Raw genomic sequence first — 6504 nt, 5'->3', positions numbered from 1 at the left:
TTAATAAATATAAGCTTCTAATTATCCCATTTAGCCTATATAATTCATAACATCTCTTATCAATTAAATATAATCCATAGTCTCACTTCTTTATTATTATTTTTTTCTATCTTTTGTTTCTCTTTTTTTCTTTTGTTTTTTCTTTCTTTTTTCCTTTAATTTACTATTTTTTTCTTTATTTTTTCCTTTAATTTACTTTTTTTTTACTTTTCATTTTTTCACTTATTTTTTACTCGTTTCTTGCATTTTTTTCTTTCTTCTTTTTCATCATTTTTTCTTTTTCAATTTTATTTCTTTGCATTCTTGTTTTTTGTATTTCCGTTTCCCCTTTTTTCATTCTTGGTTCGTCATTTTTATTATTTTTCTTATTTTTTTATTTTTTTCCTCATCTTTTTTTGTCATTGCATTTTATATTTTTTTACTTTAAATTTATTTGTATCATACTATATATTTCAAATAAATTTATTATTTGTATTTGAATAGTTTAGTTGTCAATATGTACAATTTATCATTTGAATTTATATACAAATAAGTATATGAATTAAAATCAACATGGGTTGTGGTGCAGTGGATGGGGCTGCTCCACCCTTAACTAGAGGTCGAGAGTACGACCCTGGTTATGGAGAAAACTTTGTTGGGAGGGCTACTACCTTAATGGGCCCTGCAATGGCCGATCCAAATTAGTCGGGGCTCCAATGCAGGCACCGAACACCAGATGAAAAACCAAAAACAAGTATATAAATTAATTGTATTTTCTTGAGACTAAAATATATATGGCTGAGGATCCACATAGCCTTCGAATTATAAATGTTGGGCGAATATAAATCAATATGCACTTATGGTATTTTCGTTATCATAAAAAAAAAACAAATATAGAAAAAAAAAAAAGTAGAAAGAGAGGTAGAAGTTAGAGACTGAAGAGAGAAAAAAGAGTAAAGAAAGAATTGAAGAAAAAAATACAAAAAAATTAAAAGAAAAAATAATGAAAAAGGAGAAAGGGAAAAAGAAAAGGATGATGGTGAAAACAAATATACTGAGTGATTACGATATTTTAGTCATCATCCATAATTTGTACTTGAATTAACCTATTCTATGAAAAAAAAATATAAAACATAAATTACAACCAAAAAGAAAAAAAGTGAGAAAGAAGTAAAAACAAAAAAAACAGAAAATAGAAAAAAAGGAGACTAAAAAGGAAAAGGAAAAAAAGAAAAAAGAAAGAGAAACAAAGGGCAGAGGGTAGAGATAGAAGAGAGGGAGAAAGAAATGACAAAAAAATGAAAAAAAAAAAAACTAGAGGCTACATATAGAAGAGAGACAAAAAAAACTAAAAAGAAAAAACTAAAAAAAATGGAAAAAAAGTCAAGTTGATATGATATACAAGTTTTAAGGTTTTGACTTAGGAGTTAAAGTGGGTTGAAACTATTTTTACCCAATCCATATTTACCCATATTTATATGGGTGGATTGCAATCCAAACTATATTTGCTCGATTAATATTTAACCCGTCCAAATCTAATCCAATCCGCCCATTTGCCACCCTTACTCCCAAGTGCCCACATTATTAATATTTTTTTCAGAAATTCACAAGAATCCCAAATAACTCAAGATTCAACCGTGGATTTCAAAAGATAATTAGAGAGTTGGAATCCCCACGTCGTAGGCTTCACGAATCATCTATTATTTTCTGAGATTGAGGTACGCGGAGTTTTCCTAAAAGCTCATGGGCATAGAAATCATGTTTTTAAGAAAAAAGTTTCAGATTTATGAATATATTCATGTTTTAGAAGCGTTGATGATATTGTTTTGGCCTTTAGGCCTTCCCCCAAATTGATTTGAAATTTTATATATATGTAAGCATCTGTTTTAAGGTTGATGATTAAATTGAGAGCATGATTCATGAAAAAAACCCTCTCTTGTGATGATTTTCATTTAGTTATGATATACTATGAAATCGTTTTAATGCATCTTGAAAAGCATGTTATGAAATGTCTTGAATAATGTTATATTTGGATTATGATTTTAATTCCAAAAGAGAGAAGGTTGTTTATGTTAATGAATGTTGAACATAATCATATAATGAAAAGAGTTGCATGGTTTGTTAAAGATTACATGACCACCACTTGTTTATTGAAAGGAAGAGAACTTTTGCATAGCTTTGACTTATGTTTTCGGAACATGAAATCTCTTATGCGAATTGCATGTTTGGGAGTTCTGAACTATGTTTTAATGAAAAGATCATGCTTATTGAATTATGGCTCAGAAAACATGACTTGTAAGGTATTGGTATGACGATACCAAAATAGACAATGCCATAATAGACCCAAACAAACATAGAAATCAGATTATTCATGACTTAAGATTTCAAAATGATACATGTTTAGAAATGGATAAAATTGGGCATAAAGAGATGTTAGGTGGTCCACTGAAGAAGGCACAAGTTCAGACAACTCATTGCCCAAAACCGTGATTTGTCGATTCGGGTATATTATATTACGCTGTCTTAGTGCTCTGTGGCGTATTAGACTCAGACACTCTAACCTTTGCAGCACACTTGGATTGGAGGCTTCCCCGCCGAGTCAATGGCGGACTCCATATAGCCGTGGGGTTTTAGACTTGTAAATATGTACCACCTAACTTAGAAGTAATACGAAGGTCAGAAATTGCACTGACAAAAAGGTTTTTATGGTTATCAAAATGCCCATGTGTTTTGAAATTTATATTGTATGTGATGTCTTATGACTAGCTCTCAACTATTTTATTTATATTAAAAGTTTTATTTTGGATTGCTCAGCGTACCAGTACATCTATATTGACCCCCCTTACCTTCCAGGTTCTGAGGCACAATCTAGGGGTCCTGATAAGCAGTAGATTTCTTCAGACAGAAGTGCAGGGTCTAGTCGGTGAGCCTTCTATGTGTCAGAAGGCCTAGTTATTTTCAGACATTTATTATCAGTTATGGTTTTGGTCTACTGGGGGCTTTGTCCCATCTTTTCAGACAGTTATCTTTAGATCATGTAGTAGAGATTTCGCAGACTGTTCCAGAAGTTGTTTAGTTGTTTTCGGATTTCATTCCGTATTGTTAAACTGAAATCCAGAGTATGACCATGTTTCCGTATTAGATCATAATTCCGCATTTCCTTTTTACTATATGAATGTTGTACATGATTACCAGATCAGATAGAGTAGGACGTCTGGGCTTTCATGGTTCGGAATGTCCGTCATGGTCAGGCCCTAGTTTGGGTTGTGACAGTTTCCTCAAGGGAAAGCCTTATGAAAAGACTGCAGCATACATGATAGAAACTCTTGCAGCCTGGATGGCCACATATGGAGATTGGAGAAGCTCTTTATAAAGCTCTAAAATGCAAAGAGGGGCTCTCTCTCTCTCTGTGATGCAGGTCCTCTTTGAAGTTTCCCCATGCTTTAGATTTGGACATATGGCAGCAATCCTAGATGCTTTTAATGATGATAAAAGAGTTCATATAAAATTGATTTTGACTTTAACCGAGAATGTAAATATTCACTTTGTAGCAGACACTGGCGCCCGGCTAGTCTGCCTGGTAAAGCTACCATGGACGAGATTAACGGGGGTTGTGACCCTGAATCAGTTCAACATGCCACTAGGGGCCTGAATATCATTGGTTTGAGGTTTGAGAAACTGGCAGAAGCTCTTCAGCTCCTGTTTGGGTTCCAAGCAGTTCTTTCAAGAACTGCATTATTCTCCCTGTCAATGCTAAACATCCAGCTATTGTGTGAACTTTGTCTTCCAGCTTCATACATGCCCGATGAAAGTGTATCAACAGTAACGCAAAGAGATCAGCTTCTCAGGATGGTTAAGAGCTTAAATCCTAAAGTGGTAACCGTTGTTGAGCAGGATGTGAATGATAACACTGCCCCATTTCCACAAAGGATTGCAAAGTCTATAACCACTACTTTGCTGTATTTGAGTCCCGTGAGAGTATTTACGTGGAGCATCAATGCCCGGCACGTGATATTGTTACATAGTTGCATGTGAAGAGAGAAGAGAATAGAGAGCGTTGTGAGGTTGCAGAAAAATGGAGAGGTAGGATGATGATGGATGGTTTCACTCCATTAATCCCCAATTAGCCAAAATGTCAATGAATCAATTAGGGAACTTATCAAGCAATACGGTGAAAGGTACAAAGTGAAGGAGGAAGCTGGTGCACGACACTACGGATGGGACGATAAAATGTTGATGGTTGCTTCAGCTTGGAGATAGTAACTTTGAAAAACGACGATCAGCTTGTTGATCCAAATTACTCCGTAATTATACATTTATCTTTGTTTCTACTGCATGATACTATGTAATTTGATGTTGTTGAAGATTAAGATAATTTACCCTTGGTGTGTTTTCATGTGTAATTTCAGCTTTAGTTGGCAATTCATACAAATTTTATTCTTCAATAATCTCTTATGAAAGCTATCCTATCATCAATTAAAACTGCAATGCCAACTATCCTATCATCATAATTCACATTCACCAGAATGGTTTTTCAAAATCTGGTAATAGTGATGGATTTGGGATTTTTAACTCTGGAGTTTCGAAAAATAAAAACAAAAATGTGCGAGTAAGAAGTAAAATACAATGCAGTCAGTGAGAATTGAACCTTGGATGGCTGGGATGCATTTTGAACGCCCAGGACCTGAGTAAACCTTTTCTCATCTTGTTTAGGAGATTCAAAACTTATATATGTACATAAACACAAAAATCTACCCTATATAATCAGTATAATCTTTTTGCTGAGGAGGTTTGGGTGAACATCCTACCGCCTCCCTGCATTCACCCTGACTGGTAAGACTAATAACCAGGAAAGCACAACTTCACTTTAATAGTTTCAAAATGTTTTCTCAATAAAAAGTTTAAAAGATTGTTTCAAAAGGTTTTTGTGCTGATTGATTGGAGTTCATAAAGATCCTTCATGATATATGAATCTGGTAAAAGGGTCTCCGATTTTAATTTTGATTTCGTGTAGAACCAGTAAGATTTGGGGAAACAGAAAATTGGGGTATTTGCTATATTTTTCCTCTGTGTCCTTAGAGTAATGGATTTCGTGTCATGTCAATTTATTGTAAATTTCTTTTGTATACACCCTGAAAACGTGAGCTCGAGGTGGTGGAAAAGGACTTGCTGAGGGTGAGTAGTAGCTGGTTCAGCAAGAGCAATTTATTCTTTATTGGCGTGCTTATTCAACTCCGTACTTATTATTATTCGTCTTTAAAAGATGGACAAACTGTGGTCCAATTCCCAGAGTAGAATGATTGCATTCTGGCTGTTGGTTTCCTCTTCAACTTCTTATTTTTTAAAAAAAATAATGCTGAACCCAAATCTCTTAATAGTTAAATATATCAGAAAGAAAGGATAGTATGTACTCGTTCGATCACATTTTCGTTTTAATATTCGCATCAAGCAATGCTTTTTTCCACGAACACAAATGTAAATGTTACATAATAGTCCTTCAAAAACATTACACCATAGGAAACTGGTATATGATTTCTTCTAATCTTTGCTAGAGATTCTACTTGTCCTTCCATCCGTACAAGTGAATATACAAAAATAGCAATAAATAAAGATGGTGATCAGCATCCATTGAATATATAATCTGTATGATGATATATAATGATGAATTAAATGGTGAAGCCAAAATATAAAAATCTAGTAACAAGGAGAAGAATTAGTCACTTTGAGCAATCAATTTTAGGGTCAAAACGGATTAAAGCAAGTTTGGGTAGGGAGCTTTGCTGCTTTGTCATGACTAATAGGTAAAGTTTGTGCAGCCTTCTTCAGGCAGTTGGCGAACCGGCTTTCCAGGCACTGTGTATGTTTTGCCAAGAGATTGTGCTGCAGTGCAACAAGCAACACTAGGCGACGCGTCTCCATCCATTAAGAATCCTTGGCATGGCATCAAAAGCATCATCACATATACACATTCAACATCTGCATTTGCTAAATTTACCAAACAAAGAGACATAACAAAGAATGCTGGTGGTGAAGAGTAATTAATGGGAATATGTTCAAGCCTTGGAAATAATCTCTGACAGAAATGCAAGGTAAGGCTGCGTACAATATGTTATTTTATGTAGTTTCAGGTACAAGAATCTGTATAATTGCAACACCAACTTCAACAATAGTTCATGTATAAACAAGAACACCTTTGAAGTTCTTTAACACCTTTAACACAAGATTACTCAATAATTTGTCCAAGAAGTGTGTTAGATTTTAGAAAATAGATGAAACAGAATTTAAGATCAAGTCCCCCGACTTTACGGAGTGTCCTTAAGGAATAATTTCTCTCACTGTACCCGAGGTTATGGAATCTTCCTCCCAAGATGAAATGGTATTCCCTCACTGTACCCGAGGTTATGGAATCTTCCTCCCAAGATGAAATGGCCTACAATCCGAACAATTGCGGTACCTCAAATTGTCGGATTCTACGAACTCACTCAACAGTTTGATTGATCACACAGAATGTTTTTAAGACAAGAA

At 34.5% G+C, this 6504-nt stretch overlaps 1 pseudogene; it reads left to right on the top strand.

Annotated features, from left to right (window-relative positions):
• Window positions 1–4256, top strand: part of LOC107874097 — a 46557-nt pseudogene extending 42301 nt beyond the window's left edge.
• Window positions 4257–6504: the final 2248 nt, after the last annotated feature.

Source organism: Capsicum annuum, chromosome 6, assembly GCF_002878395.1.
Source record: "Capsicum annuum cultivar UCD-10X-F1 chromosome 6, UCD10Xv1.1, whole genome shotgun sequence".
Classification (NCBI taxonomy): Eukaryota; Viridiplantae; Streptophyta; class Magnoliopsida; order Solanales; family Solanaceae; genus Capsicum; species Capsicum annuum.
The sequence above is the reverse complement of the archived record's forward strand: the minus strand, read 5'-3'. Positions and strand labels throughout refer to the sequence as shown.